The sequence below is a fragment of the Mustela nivalis genome (genome assembly GCF_964662115.1).
Source record: "Mustela nivalis genome assembly, chromosome: 7".
NCBI classification, from domain to species: domain Eukaryota; kingdom Metazoa; phylum Chordata; class Mammalia; order Carnivora; family Mustelidae; genus Mustela; species Mustela nivalis.
In genome coordinates, this window is record NC_139026.1 from 66,619,738 (window position 1) to 66,644,164 (window position 24,427).

The 24,427-nt window shown below is 41.7% G+C and overlaps 1 pseudogene across 1 annotated transcript; it reads right to left on the reverse strand.

Moving 5' to 3' along the window:
* Window positions 1-20,705: 20,705 nt before the first annotated feature.
* Window positions 20,706-22,285, reverse strand: LOC309868695 (kelch-like protein 42 pseudogene; annotated as a pseudogene). The gene has a single exon. The product of its transcript is annotated as a kelch-like protein 42 pseudogene (transcript).
* Between the last annotated feature and the right edge of the window lie 2,142 nt (window positions 22,286-24,427).

The window sequence follows — 24,427 nt, forward strand, 5'->3', positions numbered from 1 at the left end:
AATCAATAATGTCATAATGGGCCAAACTGTCGTGAAAACTTACCAAGCATACATAGAGAGCATTCAGCTTTCTCCACACACAGAATTGGAGAGATTAACGTAAATTTTATTGCCCACCCCATGTCAATTTTTTACTCAGTAGGATCCCAATGAGAGAAAAAAGTATGTGCGCCGTACCAGCAAAACAAAATCATTTTCTTCAGACTTGCTTACATATTTGTGCTTACTTTTCAGTGTTATATAAACCTGCTTGACAGGTATGAGGTTTATCTCTAAAATTCAAACAATGTATTTTACAGGCCTCTACAACAAATGTTCTTTGTAAGAAACAGAATTTGAAATATTCATTGGGGTTATCATGCTATATCTCAGAAAGCAAGTCAGAGTGCTTAAAAACAGGAAATATTTCATTATCTCCTCTTCATTATGGTGTCAAATATGCTATGACGCTATTAGCTACATGTTAAACTACGACCAGGTTCTCCACTTTTTGTCACACACATGGGGCTGGGGTTAGAGGAGGCCCATTATACATCAAAAGGACTGAGAGCAAAATGGAAGTGGTCCCTGGAAGGTCCTACCTTTGCTGTGATCTTAAGCTTCGAATGACCGCACTTGCCAGACACACGCTAACCGAAATAACCAAAACATTTTGGGATTCCCATTATCATAAGATCCAAAACTAAAACAACTCCTTCAAGTGAACCGCTCAACCTTGAAACCTACAAAGTTCAGCTAGTTGCACTAGACAAGTGTTTGTTACCTTAGATACTCATATTCTAGAATCAATAATGTCATAATGGGCCAAACTGTCATGAAAACTTACCAAGCATACATAGAGAGCATTCAGCTTTCTCCACACACAGAATTGGAGAGATTAACGTAAATTTTATTGCCCACCCCATGTCAATTTTTTACTCAGTAGGATCCCAATGAGAGAAAAAAGTATGTGTGCCGTACCAGCAAAACAAAATCATTTTCTTCAGACTTGCTTACATATTTGTGCTTACTTTTCAGTGTTATATAAACCTGCTTGACAGGTATGAGGTTTATCTCTAAAATTCAAACAATGTATTTTACAGGCCTCTACAACAAATGTTCTTTGTAAGAAACAGAACTTGAAATATTCATTGGGGTTATCATGCTATATCTCAGAAAGCAAGTCAAAGTGCTTAAAAACAGGAAATATTTCATTATCTCCTCTTCATTATGGTGTCAAATATGCTATGACGCTATTAGCTACATGTTAAACTACGACCAGGTTCTCCACTTTTTGTCACACACATGGGGCTGGGGTTAGAGGAGGCCCATTATACATCAAAAGGACTGAGAGCAAAATGGAAGTGGTCCCTGGAAGGTCCTACCTTTGCTGTGATCTTAAGCTTCGAATGACCGCACTTGCCAGACACACGCTAACCGAAATAACCAAAACATTTTGGGATTCCCATTATCATAAGATCCAAAACTAAAACAACTCCTTCAAGTGAACCGCTCAACCTTGAAACCTACAAAGTTCAGCTAGTTGCACTAGACAAGTGTTTGTTACCTTAGATACTCATATTCTAGAATCAATAATGTCATAATGGGCCAAACTGTCGTGAAAACTTACCAAGCATACATAGAGAGCATTCAGCTTTCTCCACACACAGAATTGGAGAGATTAACGTAAATTTTATTGCCCACCCCATGTCAATTTTTTACTCAGTAGGATCCCAATGAGAGAAAAAAGTATGTGTGCCGTACCAGCAAAACAAAATCATTTTCTTCAGACTTGCTTACATATTTGTGCTTACTTTTCAGTGTTATATAAACCTGCTTGACAGGTATGAGGTTTATCTCTAAAATTCAAACAATGTATTTTACAGGCCTCTACAACAAATGTTCTTTGTAAGAAACAGAACTTGAAATATTCATTGGGGTTATCATGCTATATCTCAGAAAGCAAGTCAAAGTGCTTAAAAACAGGAAATATTTCATTATCTCCTCTTCATTATGGTGTCAAATATGCTATGACGCTATTAGCTACATGTTAAACTACGACCAGGTTCTCCACTTTTTGTCACACACATGGGGCTGGGGTTAGAGGAGGCCCATTATACATCAAAAGGACTGAGAGCAAAATGGAAGTGGTCCCTGGAAGGTCCTACCTTTGCTGTGATCTTAAGCTTCGAATGACCGCACTTGCCAGACACACGCTAACCGAAATAACCAAAACATTTTGGGATTCCCATTATCATAATATCCAAAACTAAAACAACTCCTTCAAGTGAACCGCTCAACCTTGAAACCTACAAAGTTCAGCTAGTTGCACTAGACAAGTGTTAGTTACCTTAGATACTCATATTCTAGAATCAATAATGTCATAATGGGCCAAACTGTCGTGAAAACTTACCAAGCATACATAGAGAGCATTCAGCTTTCTCCACACACAGAATTGGAGAGATTAACGTAAATTTTATTGCCCACCCCATGTCAATTTTTTACTCAGTAGGATCCCAATGAGAGAAAAAAGTATGTGCGCCGTACCAGCAAAACAAAATCATTTTCTTCAGACTTGCTTACATATTTGTGCTTACTTTTCAGTGTTATATAAACCTGCTTGACAGGTATGAGGTTTATCTCTAAAATTCAAACAATGTATTTTACAGGCCTCTACAACAAATGTTCTTTGTAAGAAACAGAATTTGAAATATTCATTGGGGTTATCATGCTATATCTCAGAAAGCAAGTCAGAGTGCTTAAAAACAGGAAATATTTCATTATCTCCTCTTCATTATGGTGTCAAATATGCTATGACGCTATTAGCTACATGTTAAACTACGACCAGGTTCTCCACTTTTTGTCACACACATGGGGCTGGGGTTAGAGGAGGCCCATTATACATCAAAAGGACTGAGAGCAAAATGGAAGTGGTCCCTGGAAGGTCCTACCTTTGCTGTGATCTTAAGCTTCGAATGACCGCACTTGCCAGACACACGCTAACCGAAATAACCAAAACATTTTGGGATTCCCATTATCATAAGATCCAAAACTAAAACAACTCCTTCAAGTGAACCGCTCAACCTTGAAACCTACAAAGTTCAGCTAGTTGCACTAGACAAGTGTTTGTTACCTTAGATACTCATATTCTAGAATCAATAATGTCATAATGGGCCAAACTGTCATGAAAACTTACCAAGCATACATAGAGAGCATTCAGCTTTCTCCACACACAGAATTGGAGAGATTAACGTAAATTTTATTGCCCACCCCATGTCAATTTTTTACTCAGTAGGATCCCAATGAGAGAAAAAAGTATGTGTGCCGTACCAGCAAAACAAAATCATTTTCTTCAGACTTGCTTACATATTTGTGCTTACTTTTCAGTGTTATATAAACCTGCTTGACAGGTATGAGGTTTATCTCTAAAATTCAAACAATGTATTTTACAGGCCTCCACAACAAATGTTCTTTGTAAGAAACAGAACTTGAAATATTCATTGGGGTTATCATGCTATATCTCAGAAAGCAAGTCAAAGTGCTTAAAAACAGGAAATATTTCATTATCTCCTCTTCATTATGGTGTCAAATATGCTATGACGCTATTAGCTACATGTTAAACTACGACCAGGTTCTCCACTTTTTGTCACACACATGGGGCTGGGGTTAGAGGAGGCCCATTATACATCAAAAGGACTGAGAGCAAAATGGAAGTGGTCCCTGGAAGGTCCTACCTTTGCTGTGATCTTAAGCTTCGAATGACCGCACTTGCCAGACACACGCTAACCGAAATAACCAAAACATTTTGGGATTCCCATTATCATAAGATCCAAAACTAAAACAACTCCTTCAAGTGAACCGCTCAACCTTGAAACCTACAAAGTTCAGCTAGTTGCACTAGACAAGTGTTTGTTACCTTAGATACTCATATTCTAGAATCAATAATGTCATAATGGGCCAAACTGTCGTGAAAACTTACCAAGCATACATAGAGAGCATTCAGCTTTCTCCACACACAGAATTGGAGAGATTAACGTAAATTTTATTGCCCACCCCATGTCAATTTTTTACTCAGTAGGATCCCAATGAGAGAAAAAAGTATGTGCGCCGTACCAGCAAAACAAAATCATTTTCTTCAGACTTGCTTACATATTTGTGCTTACTTTTCAGTGTTATATAAACCTGCTTGACAGGTATGAGGTTTATCTCTAAAATTCAAACAATGTATTTTACAGGCCTTTACAACAAATGTTCTTTGTAAGAAACAGAATTTGAAATATTCATTGGGGTTATCATGCTATATCTCAGAAAGCAAGTCAGAGTGCTTAAAAACAGGAAATATTTCATTATCTCCTCTTCATTATGGTGTCAAATATGCTATGACGCTATTAGCTACATGTTAAACTACGACCAGGTTCTCCACTTTTTGTCACACACATGGGGCTGGGGTTAGAGGAGGCCCATTATACATCAAAAGGACTGACAGCAAAATGGAAGTGGTCCCTGGAAGGTCCTACCTTTGCTGTGATCTTAAGCTTCGAATGACCGCACTTGCCAGACACACGCTAACCGAAATAACCAAAACATTTTGGGATTCCCATTATCATAAGATCCAAAACTAAAACAACTCCTTCAAGTGAACCGCTCAACCTTGAAACCTACAAAGTTCAGCTAGTTGCACTAGACAAGTGTTAGTTACCTTAGATACTCATATTCTAGAATCAATAATGTCATAATGGGCCAAACTGTCGTGAAAACTTACCAAGCATACATAGAGAGCATTCAGCTTTCTCCACACACAGAATTGGAGAGATTAACGTAAATTTTATTGCCCACCCCATGTCAATTTTTTACTCAGTAGGATCCCAATGAGAGAAAAAAGTATGTGCGCCGTACCAGCAAAACAAAATCATTTTCTTCAGACTTGCTTACATATTTGTGCTTACTTTTCAGTGTTATATAAACCTGCTTGACAGGTATGAGGTTTATCTCTAAAATTCAAACAATGTATTTTACAGGCCTCTACAACAAATGTTCTTTGTAAGAAACAGAATTTGAAATATTCATTGGGGTTATCATGCTATATCTCAGAAAGCAAGTCAGAGTGCTTAAAAACAGGAAATATTTCATTATCTCCTCTTCATTATGGTGTCAAATATGCTATGACGCTATTAGCTACATGTTAAACTACGACCAGGTTCTCCACTTTTTGTCACACACATGGGGCTGGGGTTAGAGGAGGCCCATTATACATCAAAAGGACTGAGAGCAAAATGGAAGTGGTCCCTGGAAGGTCCTACCTTTGCTGTGATCTTAAGCTTCGAATGACCGCACTTGCCAGACACACGCTAACCGAAATAACCAAAACATTTTGGGATTCCCATTATCATAAGATCCAAAACTAAAACAACTCCTTCAAGTGAACCGCTCAACCTTGAAACCTACAAAGTTCAGCTAGTTGCACTAGACAAGTGTTTGTTACCTTAGATACTCATATTCTAGAATCAATAATGTCATAATGGGCCAAACTGTCATGAAAACTTACCAAGCATACATAGAGAGCATTCAGCTTTCTCCACACACAGAATTGGAGAGATTAACGTAAATTTTATTGCCCACCCCATGTCAATTTTTTACTCAGTAGGATCCCAATGAGAGAAAAAAGTATGTGTGCCGTACCAGCAAAACAAAATCATTTTCTTCAGACTTGCTTACATATTTGTGCTTACTTTTCAGTGTTATATAAACCTGCTTGACAGGTATGAGGTTTATCTCTAAAATTCAAACAATGTATTTTACAGGCCTCTACAACAAATGTTCTTTGTAAGAAACAGAACTTGAAATATTCATTGGGGTTATCATGCTATATCTCAGAAAGCAAGTCAAAGTGCTTAAAAACAGGAAATATTTCATTATCTCCTCTTCATTATGGTGTCAAATATGCTATGACGCTATTAGCTACATGTTAAACTACGACCAGGTTCTCCACTTTTTGTCACACACATGGGGCTGGGGTTAGAGGAGGCCCATTATACATCAAAAGGACTGAGAGCAAAATGGAAGTGGTCCCTGGAAGGTCCTACCTTTGCTGTGATCTTAAGCTTCGAATGACCGCACTTGCCAGACACACGCTAACCGAAATAACCAAAACATTTTGGGATTCCCATTATCATAAGATCCAAAACTAAAACAACTCCTTCAAGTGAACCGCTCAACCTTGAAACCTACAAAGTTCAGCTAGTTGCACTAGACAAGTGTTTGTTACCTTAGATACTCATATTCTAGAATCAATAATGTCATAATGGGCCAAACTGTCGTGAAAACTTACCAAGCATACATAGAGAGCATTCAGCTTTCTCCACACACAGAATTGGAGAGATTAACGTAAATTTTATTGCCCACCCCATGTCAATTTTTTACTCAGTAGGATCCCAATGAGAGAAAAAAGTATGTGCGCCGTACCAGCAAAACAAAATCATTTTCTTCAGACTTGCTTACATATTTGTGCTTACTTTTCAGTGTTATATAAACCTGCTTGACAGGTATGAGGTTTATCTCTAAAATTCAAACAATGTATTTTACAGGCCTTTACAACAAATGTTCTTTGTAAGAAACAGAATTTGAAATATTCATTGGGGTTATCATGCTATATCTCAGAAAGCAAGTCAGAGTGCTTAAAAACAGGAAATATTTCATTATCTCCTCTTCATTATGGTGTCAAATATGCTATGACGCTATTAGCTACATGTTAAACTACGACCAGGTTCTCCACTTTTTGTCACACACATGGGGCTGGGGTTAGAGGAGGCCCATTATACATCAAAAGGACTGACAGCAAAATGGAAGTGGTCCCTGGAAGGTCCTACCTTTGCTGTGATCTTAAGCTTCGAATGACCGCACTTGCCAGACACACGCTAACCGAAATAACCAAAACATTTTGGGATTCCCATTATCATAAGATCCAAAACTAAAACAACTCCTTCAAGTGAACCGCTCAACCTTGAAACCTACAAAGTTCAGCTAGTTGCACTAGACAAGTGTTTGTTACCTTAGATACTCATATTCTAGAATCAATAATGTCATAATGGGCCAAACTGTCGTGAAAACTTACCAAGCATACATAGAGAGCATTCAGCTTTCTCCACACACAGAATTGGAGAGATTAACGTAAATTTTATTGCCCACCCCATGTCAATTTTTTACTCAGTAGGATCCCAATGAGAGAAAAAAGTATGTGTGCCGTACCAGCAAAACAAAATCATTTTCTTCAGACTTGCTTACATATTTGTGCTTACTTTTCAGTGTTATATAAACCTGCTTGACAGGTATGAGGTTTATCTCTAAAATTCAAACAATGTATTTTACAGGCCTCTACAACAAATGTTCTTTGTAAGAAACAGAACTTGAAATATTCATTGGGGTTATCATGCTATATCTCAGAAAGCAAGTCAAAGTGCTTAAAAACAGGAAATATTTCATTATCTCCTCTTCATTATGGTGTCAAATATGCTATGACGCTATTAGCTACATGTTAAACTACGACCAGGTTCTCCACTTTTTGTCACACACATGGGGCTGGGGTTAGAGGAGGCCCATTATACATCAAAAGGACTGAGAGCAAAATGGAAGTGGTCCCTGGAAGGTCCTACCTTTGCTGTGATCTTAAGCTTCGAATGACCGCACTTGCCAGACACACGCTAACCGAAATAACCAAAACATTTTGGGATTCCCATTATCATAAGATCCAAAACTAAAACAACTCCTTCAAGTGAACCGCTCAACCTTGAAACCTACAAAGTTCAGCTAGTTGCACTAGACAAGTGTTTGTTACCTTAGATACTCATATTCTAGAATCAATAATGTCATAATGGGCCAAACTGTCGTGAAAACTTACCAAGCATACATAGAGAGCATTCAGCTTTCTCCACACACAGAATTGGAGAGATTAACGTAAATTTTATTGCCCACCCCATGTCAATTTTTTACTCAGTAGGATCCCAATGAGAGAAAAAAGTATGTGCGCCGTACCAGCAAAACAAAATCATTTTCTTCAGACTTGCTTACATATTTGTGCTTACTTTTCAGTGTTATATAAACCTGCTTGACAGGTATGAGGTTTATCTCTAAAATTCAAACAATGTATTTTACAGGCCTTTACAACAAATGTTCTTTGTAAGAAACAGAATTTGAAATATTCATTGGGGTTATCATGCTATATCTCAGAAAGCAAGTCAGAGTGCTTAAAAACAGGAAATATTTCATTATCTCCTCTTCATTATGGTGTCAAATATGCTATGACGCTATTAGCTACATGTTAAACTACGACCAGGTTCTCCACTTTTTGTCACACACATGGGGCTGGGGTTAGAGGAGGCCCATTATACATCAAAAGGACTGACAGCAAAATGGAAGTGGTCCCTGGAAGGTCCTACCTTTGCTGTGATCTTAAGCTTCGAATGACCGCACTTGCCAGACACACGCTAACCGAAATAACCAAAACATTTTGGGATTCCCATTATCATAAGATCCAAAACTAAAACAACTCCTTCAAGTGAACCGCTCAACCTTGAAACCTACAAAGTTCAGCTAGTTGCACTAGACAAGTGTTTGTTACCTTAGATACTCATATTCTAGAATCAATAATGTCATAATGGGCCAAACTGTCGTGAAAACTTACCAAGCATACATAGAGAGCATTCAGCTTTCTCCACACACACAATTGGAGAGATTAACGTAAATTTTATTGCCCACCCCATGTCAATTTTTTACTCAGTAGGATCCCAATGAGAGAAAAAAGTATGTGTGCCGTACCAGCAAAACAAAATCATTTTCTTCAGACTTGCTTACATATTTGTGCTTACTTTTCAGTGTTATATAAACCTGCTTGACAGGTATGAGGTTTATCTCTAAAATTCAAACAATGTATTTTACAGGCCTCTACAACAAATGTTCTTTGTAAGAAACAGAACTTGAAATATTCATTGGGGTTATCATGCTATATCTCAGAAAGCAAGTCAAAGTGCTTAAAAACAGGAAATATTTCATTATCTCCTCTTCATTATGGTGTCAAATATGCTATGACGCTATTAGCTACATGTTAAACTACGACCAGGTTCTCCACTTTTTGTCACACACATGGGGCTGGGGTTAGAGGAGGCCCATTATACATCAAAAGGACTGAGAGCAAAATGGAAGTGGTCCCTGGAAGGTCCTACCTTTGCTGTGATCTTAAGCTTCGAATGACCGCACTTGCCAGACACACGCTAACCGAAATAACCAAAACATTTTGGGATTCCCATTATCATAATATCCAAAACTAAAACAACTCCTTCAAGTGAACCGCTCAACCTTGAAACCTACAAAGTTCAGCTAGTTGCACTAGACAAGTGTTTGTTACCTTAGATACTCATATTCTAGAATCAATAATGTCATAATGGGCCAAACTGTCGTGAAAACTTACCAAGCATACATAGAGAGCATTCAGCTTTCTCCACACACAGAATTGGAGAGATTAACGTAAATTTTATTGCCCACCCCATGTCAATTTTTTACTCAGTAGGATTCCAATGAGAGAAAAAAGTATGTGCGCCGTACCAGCAAAACAAAATCATTTTCTTCAGACTTGCTTACATATTTGGGCTTACTTTTCAGTGTTATATAAACCTGCTTGACAGGTATGAGGTTTATCTCTAAAATTCAAACAATGTATTTTACAGGCCTTTACAAGAACATTTGGTTTCATTAAACACATGAAGTTGACCACCGTACCCAAACACCAATGTAGAAGGTAAAAGAAATGGTTGCTAGGTCTCTCTCTCTCTTTTTTCAATTATTTATTACCCCAAAAAGCTGGCAATTATCTTATCTTTACTGGAAAGTCATGAGGGAGAGGAACTGGGACTAGCTCCACAGGGTAAAAACTTGAGGGCATTAAAAAACAAAAAAGTTCACTGCGTCCCATGCATTTCTCTTGGTCACTGCCTCTCCTTAGATGCATAAACACAGCACCTGTACTGAGTTCAACAGTGGCTCCCTCAAAGATATGCGCTTTCTATTCCTGTCAAATAAATAAATCAAATCTTTTTTAAAAAATAAAAAATAAATAAATTTCTTTGGCCAAGAGGTAACTCGGACACAAGTGGGGGAGAGCGATAAAAGGCAAGACACACTTCTATCTGGTGGGCCCCACCGCCTCCTAACACAACCAAGTTTGTCATTATCATGTGAGATGCTATCTACCAAGAACAGCAGTAAAAAACCTATTGGGAAAACTTATTTCCAAATTATCAATGCCAAATGCCCACCAAAAACAGTACAGCTTAATAAAAAGCACAACCACCTCCCACCTCTGGTCAGGAAAAAGTTCTCTTATATTGTTGTCTTTTGTAATCCTCTTACACTATGTGAACAACAGCCTTGAGCTGAGCTTCTGGAAACTGTCTGATAGGTTTGTGCTCAAGAACGAAGAAAGTGAAAACACAGATCCACAAGGATGTTCTGGCCCTAAATTCCATAGTGTTAAATGTGTTTGGAAGAAGGATGGCACTTACCCAGTCCAGTCACAAGACAGCTTCTCACAAGGCTGGGCTTCCAGAGCAGAAAGAAAATACGTATTCTCTTGGGGCACCTGGGTGGCTCAGTGGGTTAAGCCACTGCCTTCGGCTCAGGTCATGATCTCAGGGTCTTGGGATCGAGTCCCGCATCGGGCTCTCTGCTCAGCAGGGAGCCTGCTTCCCTTCCTCTCTCTCTGCCTGCCTCTCCATCTACTTGTGATTTCTCTCTGTCAAATAAACAAATAAAATCTTTAAAAAAAAAAGAAAATACGTATTCTCTTCATCACATCCTCTACCCCATTCAATTTTCATGCTCACACAAAGGGATCAAAGGTCCCTTCTGTCCAAAGTACCCTTGTAATACTCAACTCTCTTCCTCCCAGATATGCAAATGTCCAGTATATAATGTATGAAATTACAATATGTACATCAGAGCATTTCCCTAGGCTGCCCAAGCTCACGTGGAAGAGGATCACTTACTTGGCCCCTTCACTTACCTCTGGTCGTATATCCTCCAATGACATAAATTTTCCCCTTACACTCACACGCAGAGAACTCGGCCAGAGGGTTTGGTAAGGGTGCCACAAAATTCCAGGCATCCTGCTCGGGATTGTAACACTCAACATTAGAAACGGCCTGCCCACCAATGGCATAGAGTTTTGAATTAACAGCCACAAGTTTGAAGTTAGACCTGAAAGAGAGATACAAAGGCCCAGAGAGTCAGTTTTCTTAACCATTAAGAAGGCAAATGGCATCAACTGCTAAAGCAGACTGAGGAATGTGCTGGAGATCTAAAGAAAATTAGCTCTCCAAGCTGGGTGCCATTCTGCCTGGGGACAGAGGAATGGCCAAATGACACCTCAAATTTCACTCCTATCTCAGAATTCACAAGAATGAAGCATTTTTCAAATGTTAGCAATTAGAGATAAGCAACTCAATATAACCAAGAGTAGTCTTGCTTAGCCTTATGCCAAGAACCAAAGATATTTTAATAGTAATATTAATTTATTCATATTAACATTAAATAATAATTTATATTAACATTTAATATTTTAATATTTCTTTCAACTGCGGGAGCAAGTGTTAAGGGAGGAACGCATAACCTCCCTTGTCTCTCTACTCAGCATGTTTCCAATTCTTCCTCCCCATTGAGGAGGCTCCATGTTAGGTACACACTAGCACCTTCTATGGTGCATATGCTAAGGGTGGGTGCTAGAGGGTGGTTCAAAGACCCCTTTACCACAAGTGCTCCTGGCAGATCTCTCGCCCCCCCATCCCACCGCTCCATCCGAGGGCATCTTATATACTGTTTCACAACACAATACAAAGGGCTACATAAGCACCAAACTAAACATATTTTGATACAGCACCCTTACGGGGGCTTCCGTATGTTAACAAATACTTAAATCAACAAATGCTCATTTATCATAATAGAAAATAATTTTAGGGGCACCCGGGTGGCTCAGCTGGTTGAGCGTCAGCCTTTGGCTCAGGTCATGATTCCAGGGTTCTGGGAGTCTGCTTCTCCCTCTCCTTCCTGCTCATGCTCTCTCTCACTATCTCTGTCTCTCTCAAATAAATAAAATAATTTTAAAAGGAGAAGACACTGGTTTTAAGCCCCATATTCAGTAATACAATCAAATACTGCTCATCAGCTTCAGATGCTACATAAAAGTCTTGTAACTTTTAACTTCTGAATTGAAAAGAAAAAACGAATTTGTTCCAGTGTAGCGCACAGAAATTAATGACTCCTTGAAGGCCAGATGGGATACACATTTGGGTCAGTCTCCCAGATTGGTGCTTGGTCTCAAGTTTACAGGAGTGTGAGCAGAGCACAATGCAACAGAAAGACCTGAAGCAGCTCTCTGACCCTAGTCCAAACACACCAATTCACTATTGCTGGTATGGGGATAATACTCATCACAGGATGGTCAAGACATTACAGGCAACAGTTTCTCAGGAAGTACCACACTGAGAGAAGATACTACCATTATAATTTCTTAGTTTTCTAGTGTTTGAAATAAAGTAGTAAATTTAGAGACCACATCTACCACTAATACAACAATGTCTTCAAAATTAACAATATCCTAAGAAAGAATGGGGAGACCCACATTTGAAAAATGCAGGTAAGAGGGTAGATGAGGAAGAAACAGGGAACAAGTTGGCCATGTGTGATCTCCTAGCAGGAGTCTAATCAACACTGATGTACCATGACATAGGACATGTGGGTAATAGCCACCTACACCTACTAAAACAGTAAGATGTTTTCAAAGGTGCCTGCAACGTGTCCGTTTAAATGAGTCTTTATTTTGTTTTTCAAATGACAAAGTGAACAGAGTACTCTTCAGCAAGAACCTCACATTGTCCATTACACCTAGCCAGCCAGTCACATTTTATGCCAACCGACTTCACTGGGGTGGCAGCCACCGGGGGGGGGGGGGGTCTCTACTTCATGTTGCTTACTTTTCCTGCTGCCAATGGTCCTTAAAATCTGACCATGAGGGCGCCTGGGTGGCTCAGTGGGTTAAGCCGCTGCCTTCGGCTCAGGTCATGATCTCAGGGTCCTGGGATCGAGTCCCGCATCGGGCTCTCTGCTGAGCAGAGAGCCTGCTTCCCTCTCTCTCTCTCTGCCTGCCTCTCCATCTACTTGTGATTTCTCTCTGTCAAATAAATAAATAAAATCTTTAAAAAAAAAAAAAAAATCTGACCATGATGCCCTCTCTGTGTGTGCAAATTTGGGGAACCAAAGGAAATAAAGCTTGCAAATAAGGACTAAATTTTACCAGTCTGCAATTTGTTTTTGCTTCCCAAAGGTACACAGATAGTAAATTTTCTAAGATCAAAACGGATTTTAATATTCATCCAGCATAAGCATTTGTCCTAAGTAAACATGTAAGGGCTGAATGAGTAAGCAGTTAAAAGTAAACAATTCCATCTCTCCAGACCCAGCATGCTCAAATTCACTTGAAGAGAAGACGCTTTTCAATATTGAGTTGAAGATGAAACTGCCACCCCAACGCGGACCACTTAGTGAACACGCGTCCTGCTGAGGATTGTGAGCCCAGGCTCACCCGGGGAGATCTTAGCTCCACCACTCAATGGCTGTGTGACCTTAGATAAGTCACTAAATCTCAGTTCATCTCGTCCTCAGTTTCCCCACCTGTGAAGTAGAGAAAGGAACATATATCACACAGGAAGAGTTGAAAAGGGGAACACCTGCAGAAAGGGGTCACAAGAGGGAATGCTTTTTCTGGGTGTCATAAGACTAAATTTCTTAATTCCGAGAGGATCTCTTTGTCATTTGTTAACTGCAACAGTCACCGGCTGGAATGTATTCTGGAATTACATACAAAGTGCTCTCTCATCCATAAATTCTCACCATGAAGCACCTCATTTCCTACTCTTTGAAAGTAACTCTTTCACTCTTCACCTACTGGAAGGGTGAAAGTATGAATCCAAGCTACGGCTTTAAAAAAAAAAAATTCATCTCTAGTGTTTTCTTAATATTGATCCCTGACATACTACCTTCAGGGGGTAAAAAGAATAATTTTTAAACCAAATAATGATGTGTTGTAGCTACATCCTTGACTGACTTAGAAATAAAGGGGAAAAAATGCTGATTTAATTACTACTTCACCTCAAGGAAATAAAGAGCCCAGCAAATCCTTAAAAACTAAGTGACATGAAACATGCTGAACCCTGCTACACAGATCAACAGTAGCTGTATACAGCTGTAGGGCGGCCGGTGACACAGAGGTGGGAGCGGCTTCGAGTGCTGGCCCTGTAACCATGCAAACTTATGAAACTCATCCTCAATTTCCCCTTGGGAAGATGGAGCCAATACTACTAAAAAGAGATTAAAAAGATCTAAAAAGAGACTACTCCAAAGAGATGCTGTGAGTGTGAAATAGGAAGTGACATCTAAAACAGTGTCTACAACATGTAGCCCAGAGTTAAGAGCTCAAGAAATAGGAACCATTGTCAAGGTTTGGTACAAAGAAAAGTTTGTTGCCATTGGAGTAAACATCAGAGAAAAATGGCAAGATCTTTTCTCAACCACACAGAAAAGACATATAGTTTGTGGAGCATTCAGGTCCTTGTGTCCCCTCCTCCTCCTCCTCTTGCCTACCTTCTGCCACTTCCCTATGGATTAACCTCCCCTGAGGACCAGCAGGTCGCTACCTACTAGGTGTCTGAGAGACTGGAGCACACGAAGCAACTACTGGACAAAATCACAATGAGTGGGGGATGAACAGACATATAGTTTTCTTTCCTTCCCACTATTCTCGGGCTGCAACCTTAACTAGAAAGGAGACCAGAAATGCCCTAAAATACTAAACTTTGGCCCAGAGAAAAAGGGAACAGCTAAGGCTGACGACAGTAATTCCGTCTCAGCCAGGAAACTTGTTTAACTCTCTCCCGGCTTTGTATTCACACACAGAACAACTGCAGAGCAAAAGTACAGGGCAATCAGAGAGACTAGAGATGTTAGAGACGGAGAAATGAACGACCAGGATTGCTGCAACAGTGGCCAGTTCCTGCAAGTTATCACCAATGGAAGCAAGGAGGGAGGGCAAGCAATGTTGTGGGTACACAGACTTTCGCACAGATGTCCTGACAACTCCTGAGATCAAACCCACATGCAGACCACTGGGCAGTGGGGCATCCCTGGACTCCAAAGCAGCCTCTCTGCTCTGCTGTGTACTCACACTGCCATTTTCAAGTGTGCCAGCACAACACTAACATCTCTTTCTTCCTTTTTGGGCGGGGGGGGGGGGGGGCATGGGGAACACTACTGGTCACATGCACCATTTTATCCAGGGTGCAAAGGGCTTTACAGAATCTCTCAAGCTAGGGTTCCTGCCTGTGCCATACTATTTAAGATTCTGAGATCACCACCCTATTCCGTTGCTGAGGAATGTGGGCTGCTTTGCATTTGACCACTTTGTCAAAGTAAAACAGTAAAGGTACTGTGATGTAAAGGTACATCACAGAGGCAGTGAATCAAGCCAGATGTGAAATGCTGTGTAATCACAGGGGCTGAAATCTGCTTTTCCTCAAGGTTCTAAGTTTCCTCTGGTGTTTCCAGAAACTGTATTAGATACATTATCCAGAAACAATCCCATTCTAAGTTTCATTTTTACTTGTTTCATCATCTAAATTCCTTGAGGACAGGAACCATGTTGTCTTTGTTGTTTGCCCAATAGTGACTAGAAAGATGCTAGACATGAATGAAGGCTGTGGTGAAGCTCAAACACATGTAATGAAATTTTTAAAAGCAGCACAAAGCATCTGTGCTCCACTTCTCTGAAGAAAATAATTTTTAAGAAAATTAAAAAATGCACATGAAGATGGTCACTGCCAGTCTAGAAGCCAAACTGTAAATACTCTAAATGGTTATATCTATTCAATGGATATTTACATTTTGGTTACGCTACTTACTACACACCTTAGCAAATTACTTACTTACAGTTTCTGACTGTAAAATGGGAACCTGCCTGATACAGTCTTTGTGAAGAATAAGTGAGATAATACATGCAAAGCAGTAAGAACAGTACCTAGCACAGAGTAAATGTTCAGTTAAATGTTACCTAATATTATTTTTCTGCTATTCTAAATAACGACAGTGACTGTTACAAGATAAAAATATTCACAATATTACATTTAAAAAAATAAAATAATATAGTCACTTTTATTACAATAATATATGATATAGTTCATAATTCAAAAACAATGGTGCATTTTGAGCATCTATGAATTATTGGATACCACATTAGCAGTAGGGGCACACAGAAGCAATGAACTGGACCTGACTGGAAGGGAGAGAAGCAGACATAAGCAGAAAACTTCAATTCGAGGTGGAAAGTATTCTAGAGAAACAAAGAATTTGAATATTTAGCCTAACTCAGAGTTCAGAAAGGGACATCCAATTGAGCTGACCCTCAAATCTGAGTCAAAGTATGAGAGAGATAAAGAAGGTTACAAATTCCAACATGGCACCCAATTTTAAAATTTGGTGGAAAAAAGTATCTGTGTAGAAAAAAAACAGTAGCTCGGGGTTGCCTGACTCGCTCAGTCAGTGGAGCACGCAACTCTTAATCTCAGGGTTTTGAGTTCAAGCCCCACCTTCGCCCAGAACTTACTTAAAAAAAAAATAAACAAAAGTTTTAAAAAAAACTAGAAAATTCCTGAGAATAGTTGCAAAAAATATACAGACTATACAAAGATCATAAACCTTTCCTGAAAGACCAAAAGACCTAAATACATGGAAAAACAATTTTTCTATCTGCAAAGTATTATGAAACTATTAATCCTCCTCCAACTTAACTGATAAATATCAATCAAAACTCCAACAGAACTTGACAATTGGATTCTAAAGCTTCTCTGAAGGGGAAAATGTACAAAGAATAGCTAAGAGAATAAAAATAAAACCAAAAAGGGGTGCCTGGGTGGCTCAGTGGGTTAAGCCTCTGCCTTTGGCTCAGGTCATGATCTCAGGGTCCTGGGATCGAGTCCAGCATTGGGCTCTCTGCTCAGCAGGGAGCCTGCTTCCCCCTCTCTCTGCCTGCTGATCTGCCTACTTGTGATGTGTCTCTCTCTCTCTCTGTCAAATAAATAAATAAAATCTTAAAAAAAAAATAAACAGAAAAAAATGGGTCTCTATTCCACGAGATAACAGAATAGTTTACCAAGCTGCAATAATTTAAAAGTATGCTATTGGAAAAAATAAATAAATAAATAAATAAATAAATATAAATAAAAGTATGCTATTGGTAAAGGAAAAGCCAATATGTCAATATGGAAACAGGAAAATTATCATCTGATAACTGGTTGTGCAAATCACAGTGAGGACTGAGGCCACTGAGACATTTAGGAAACATGCTATAACCTTACATTATACTTTACATAAAAATAAATCCCAAACACATTCAAATATAAATGTAAAAAGGCAAAACCATAAAATAGATTATAAGACAGATGAATATTTGTATATTCTTAACTTGTAGACACCTTTCCTGTGCAAGATTAAAAGCTAATAGTATGTAGGACAAATTTGACTCCCCCAAAATTTAAATTTCCTCATGTAAGAATACGTGATACATTTGTATAAAGAGATCTTTTTAAGATTATAATGAAGATTAGGTATTACATATTAAAGATTTAAAATCTGATGTCCAAAATTGGAGGCTCACAATGCCAGTGTTGTCCTACAGTTTGTTTGGTCTGCAAGGTTTCTGTTATTGTTGATGTTGGTTTTTTCAATGCAGTAAGTTGCCAGTCTTTAAAAATCAGGGCATCTGGCTATCTGGCAATGCTTTCTATACTTGGAGATAGCAACAAGCTGTGGGTGACAGGGGTGGGGCCCTCTTGCGGTAGGGTGACAGCTCTCCGATTCATCATCACTCCAACCCACCCCTCTACTCATTGACTTCACCAGCCTAGTCACTTTGTGGATTTTTATTTTTGAGGCCTTCCAGTAAAATAAAGGCAGGGGGGAAACAGTGCAACATTACCTAAGAGACAAGAGATTGATTCTACGTATGTAAACAGAATTTCTAAACGGAATAGGAAAAAGATAAACCAATTGTATTTTTCATTGGCAAAGGCCACTTATAAAATATATATACAAAGTGCCAATAAACATCTGAGAGGAAAAATTTCTCTCCCAAGCAGAAAGATTCACATCAGTGTTTGCCAACTGGATTGGTAAAAATATAAAATGATGATAATATCCTGTCTTGGCAGGAGTACAGGAACTGGCAAGCTCAGACACTGTTGATAGGAGAGGAGATCTGAACAATGTTCTGATGGGCAATTTGGCAGGGGCTACCAAAATTTAAAACTTATATATACTTTGGCCCACCTATCCAGAGATTCCAGGAATTTGTTATTTAGGACTACTGAAAAATGCCTGCTAAGAGAGGCACATCTATGCCAAGATGTTCAACATAGCATTTTTTAAAAAGATCTTATGTATTCGAAAGAGAGAGTGAGCGAGTGAGAGAGCACAAGTGTGGGGAGGGGCAGAGGGAGAGGGAGAAGCAGACTCCCTGAGGAGCAGGGAGCCTAACATGGGACCCATTCCAGGGCCCTGGGATCATGACCTGAGCCAAAGGCAGATGCTTAACCGACTGAGCCACCCAGGCATCCCATTATAGCATTGTTTATAATGGCAATAGAAGCAACTTAAATGCTCACGAGTAAGGGATGGGCTGATTACATTACCATACAGCCAAAGGCTAGAATACAGCTCTTAATGAGTGAGACAGCTCTATGTATGTTGATATTTGTTGATACAGAAAAAACTCTCCAAGTGGAATTGTCATAATAATCAGCACAGCCTAATCAACCTATGGTAAAAATATATAGAAGATGAACAGACACCCCTACATGTACACACATACAAACATTTTCCCCTAACAATTATTAACATACTTATGTTTATATAAATGTACATTTATAGCATATATTTACAAATGTATAATATATAAATATATATCAGTAGATACACATATCTTCCACTCTGTGGTTTCTCGTGTCATTTGTAATTTTTCTAAGCATGTATTTACGAATTACTTGAATACCTTTTTTTTTTTCCCCTGGAGGACATAAAGAATATTCCTAAAAAAAAAAGAGAAAAAAGAAAAACGACTATCAAGGATTTGTAAAGAAAGAAAAGGCGGCACTGGAGTGACTCAGTTGGTTAAGGATCTGACTTGATTTTGGCTCAGGTCATGATGCCAGCATCATGAGATCAAACCCTACGTCAGGCTCTGTGCTGGACACGGAGCCTGCTTAGGATTCACTTTCCCCCTGTGGCCTTCCCCGCTTCTCTAAAAAAATAAGAATTCTGTGAGGTGTTATGTTAGAACTCAAGCTGGATTTGGGGGTGGAGGGGTTCTGTTGAGCAGCAGTTGATACAGCTGGACACACGTGTGTAGAGGTGACAGACAACCGGCTGGGCCTTCCACCCCAAATCTGAGCACCATTCGTAACCACTGAATGTCCCTTTGTTACCTCAATTAAAGCTTGTAGAATTTGCCTAAAAATAACACTTCTGATACCAAACCTTAAATACAGTATCATCTCAGTGGTATAAATAATACACTAAAAAGGGCTTGGAAGAAAACATGCCAATCTCTACACAGTATTGCCTCTGTGAGGGAGGGAGCAGGAGTGATAGTCTTTCTGTTTCTTGATTCTTTTCCATTTTCCACTTTTCTAAAATAAGTATGTATTATTTTTATCACCAGAAAAAAAAGAACACTTTCCAAAATGAATTTCATGTTAGAGTAGAAATAAAGCCACTGTTCCCCCCACCCCCCTAGGCTGGGGTACCCTTAAGTCAAGTATGTATGTATAATGGTCTTCCCATTCCAGTTACAACTTTCTTTGCCTGGTGGTGAGTCCCCCAACTACTTGTTCCACACTTCAGGGTAGGGCCCATGTGGGGGTTGAGATGGATACAAGAATAGCAGAAAAAAGGGTATTCCTGTCCTTTCGTGGATCATACTGATTGATTCTTCTCCCCACTTAAGTGTGAATGGCTCTGGGCCATCTTGAGTCCTTCCATCTTTCTTTCCTACCATCTCTTCCTGTATCTGCTCTGCTCTTTTATTTTTTTTTTTTTCCTTCTTCTTCCTTTTCCTTTCCCACCTCTATTCCCTACTCTCCCTCGCCTCCCCTCCTCCTTTACCTGTCTTCATGTCACCCAAGGGCATGTTGGGAGGGATTTGAGGATGGGAGGGGGAAGGTTGGGTGCACTGAAACGTTCTAATTTTGTAGGTGACCACTGCCAGGCTCAAATTTTAGAACAAAGACGAAACTGTCTGGGAAGGAAGGGAGATGCAAAAGAGAGGATACAAAATAAAAAAGACAATCCAAGGTACAATTCTAATGGTAATCTGATTACAGATTGGGGCCCCAGTGTGGAAAGCTTCAAAGTCAATAACAACAACAAAAATCCTCCCAAGACCGCATTACAGGTCACTGCCCGGTCTGTCACTGTAATCAGGATTAGAGCCTAAAAAATTTTAAAAAAGGTAAAAATGAAAGCAAACTTAAAAAAAGTTTTCCTTTACAGTATCCTTCCAGGAAACCACAGACATCCCCCACCCCCACGCCCCCCCAACTGGGAAAGAGGCAAAAAGGCAGTTTGCCTGAAAGAGCGAGACCTGCAAGGAAAGTACTCGGTTAGTTGACCTGGCGGGGGCCACTTCTTCCTCGCAAGTTCTCAGTTCCTTGGGAACTCTGCCAGAGTCCAGGCCAGCGACACTCCTGAAGATGTCATTCCCACTTCAGCAAAATCTCCTGCGATTGCCCAGCAAACATCAAGGGAATGAACGAACTAGTGAGCAAGTGAATGAATGGAACGGGAAAAGAAGCAGAAGCAGCCCCGCTGGGCGCTTACCTCTTCTGGTTCATGGAGGCCACCTGGAGCCACTCATTGGTGCTGGGGTTGTAGGAGTGCGCAGCCGAGATTTCCTGGCTAGTGATCCTATACCCGCCCACTATGAAGAGGTAGTTGTCCAGGATGGCAGACCCGTAACCCCTGACGTTCACCAGGTCGGGAGGAAGGTTGTTGGCCAGCGGGAACCAACGTTCGGTCATCTCCTCATACCTGAGCATGGACGGGGGCTCCCCTTGGTAGGGGTGTGGGGCCAGGGGGCCCCCCAGGAAATCCCCCAGGGCTACAAGAACCGGAGTCCCGGTCATCCGGGCCTCTCTCAGCCTCTGCTTCAGGCTGACATCCCCGGGGGCCTGAGGAGGAGCCCCCAGGAGGTGGAACTGGGGCTTGCACCGCACCTCGTGGAAGTGGACGACCATGAAGCGCAGGCAGGCCTCCTGCAGGTCGGGCAGCCCGTACACCTGCGCCAGGCGGTACAGCTCCAGGCAGTTGGTGAGCCGCACCTGGGACAGCAGCAGCTGCAGCAGAGACGTGACCTGAAGGAAGGAGGCCGCTTCCACCAGCTCCGCCAGCAGGCTCACCTCGTCCATCTCCTCTTCCTCCTCCACCCCGCCGCCCTTCTCCGCCTGCGGGCCCAGGAGCCAGCCTTCGCGGGCCCCGCCGGCGTTGATGAAGTCCAGCACCAGGCGCAGGCCCGGGGCGCTGAGGCCGCGCAGCTGCTGCACCTCGGGGCCGCCGGCCTCCTGGCTCAGGGCCTCGCGCATGCCGGAGCGGTAGAGGGCGCGGAAATAGTCGCTCTGCTCGATAAGCTTCCTCTCGCTCACCGGGTGGCAGCGGTCCTCCAGGCGGATCTGCACCATCTCCTCGGCCGACATGGCTGGGGGGCCGGGGGCCGCGGGGGTGCCCGCCAGCTCTGCGCGCTCGCCTCCCCGCCCCCACGCGCTCGCCGGGTTCCGGGTTGGGCGCGCCGAGGGATGGCGCCGCGGAGGAGGAGGGAGGCGACGGGCCGCCGCCCGCTCCCGCGTCCGCCCAGCCTTTCTGGGTCGCGGCGGCGCCCCCGAGGCAGCCCCTCCTCCTGGTCCCGGGGGCGGCGGCTCAGCCTCGCTCCCCCGCAGCGGCCGCCCTGCCGGTCTGCTCTGCCTCAACGCCACAAAAGGCCGGGTTGCCGCGCGCCGGGCGTCGGGAGGCGGCCGCCGTCCTCGTCCGGGTTGTCCGGGCCGCGTCCGCCGCCGAGGGGATCCCAGCCCCCAGCCCGCAGCCTCCTGCCACGCCTCGCTTCTCACTTCCGCCCGCAGGACCCCTGCCGCCCGCCAGACCTGCGAGCGGATCCGTTGTCGGGGAGGGCTGCGGGCCCCGGCGCTCCGGCTGCGGCCACGTCCCCGCAGCCTCCCCCGCACGCCCGGCGCAGCGGCTCTGCGGCCTGCGGGCTCCGCAGCGACGCGCGGGTTGGGAGGGGGACTGGAGGCGAGGTGAAGCCAGTCCGCTGTTTCTTCCGCGCTGCTTTACGAGCGGGGAGACAGAGAAGAGAAGAAACAGGCGTGGGGGGACCGGGATGATGGGAGTCGGGGGTCCTGGGAGTCAAAATGACATCACATCTGGGATCGCCCATCTAGCCCAATCCGGCATAGTGTCCCGGGGCCTGAGGCACATAGGCCGTCCCTGCACACGCAGGTGACACCTAGAGCTGATTCTTCGCCAGGGTCATCGTGGAGGAGCCATCTTGCAGAAAGAAGGTCCAGGCAGATGGCAGCAGGTTCTGCAGGGCTCGCTGGGCTGCACAGTACAGCAGATGAAACGGGTCGGGAAGCAGACGAGCTTGTATTTGCTGCTGGGGCCCGTTAAGTCTTTTTATGCTATTAAAAGAAAGACAATTTAAGTGAGGACACGTGACTTCTTTTAAAACCTCGTCTAAAAGTTATTGCTTTTCCTATTTCAGTTTGGTTGGGCTAGCCATGACAGATGGTCTGAGCAGAAGATCTGGCCGCCTTTAGTCATACTGGCCTACCGAGTGGCGTTTCTTGCCACCCTATGTTCCCCAGCCCATGAGGACTACTGAAGGAGGGGCAACTTCCCGGTCTTCTGTCACTGGACGTTGCAAAGAGATGAGTAAAAAGCTCAGGCCAAATAATGAAGACCTCGTGTTGTTCATGAGATATGAATTAATCTTAGAAGAGAGTGAGAGGGATACTGTTAGGTTAGCTTTGGGTAGATGGAGGGATAAGGATTGGGAGGGAACTGGCACCCTATCCTAAAAAACAAAACAAACAAAAAACAAAAACAAAAAAAATTTGAAATTTTTCCCAGACCAAGATTCTTCCGTAATAGTCCTCAACTTGGGGAGGAGATGTATTTGGGCTTTGTTTTTATTATGACAAGCTTCATCTGTCTTCTGGAATGGCAAGTTGTTAAATGACACCTTCTTCATAAATACATTTCCGCTTTTTGAAACAAGTTATCTCCTACAACCGGATTAACATTTTACCTTAGTAAGGGGGGAAGCATTAAAAACCAGAGAAGAAAGATTGGTAAAGCATGAAATCATTTCAGCACCTTTTTGGTTAATTTGTTCTTCTCACTATGTAACTTAACTGCCTCGTGGTGAGTTGTCCTCCATTATCTTCTCTATAAAACACCATGGATAAGGAACTAACATATTAAAGACATAGAAAAAAATTCTAGTAGATTCTGGCCTCCCTGGGAAAAGTGAAGGAGACAAGGATGGATCTATGACTTGCCTTATTCATCTGTTTTTTGTTTTTAAATCTGTGAACGTTATCTTTTCGCCTTGTTTCTTGGACTTTAAATCATTACTGATAAAAGTAATGATTCTCAAGCAACTTCTCACACTTCTGTTCTCAATAAGGGTGCAGTCAAGACATTCTAAGTTTCTTGGGTGTAGGCAACCATGACTTTAGCAACCTCTTTGGGAAAGTAAAGCGCCACCTCTAGTATTAGGCCCTAAACTGGCAAATTTTGCTGGGAGGCACATCCTCTATTAAAGAGGCTTGGACTTGGGATTTATTTGTGCCTCCACTGGCAACAATGCCAGATTCAGTGGGTCAGCCAAGAAGAACAGGCTCTTAGTCTCTTCCCTGTCCTTTTAGAATCTTTCACCAATGGATGCTTTTGTTTCCAAACGTCATGGATATGCCTCAGACTGGTATTTTCTTGCCTTCTAAAAAGAGACCCCAAAAAATCACACTCAAAGAATGATGCACATCAGAAAGGCAATTCACGCACAGTAATATTATCAGAGTAAGATTAGCTTGGGCAGGGAATCTGGGGTGTGAGTCTGACAATACCAGGCACTAAACCTGTAAGCTTTTTGACCCTGATAATGATAATAATGTCACTTAGGATTTGAAGTATCTTAAAAGACAAATCATTTTTATAATTTACACAGTAAGCTTTCTGTTGAGCTAGAAATGCAAAGTCAAAGCAATATAAACTCACTTATAAAAGATCTAAAATATTATTTCTAAGCCTT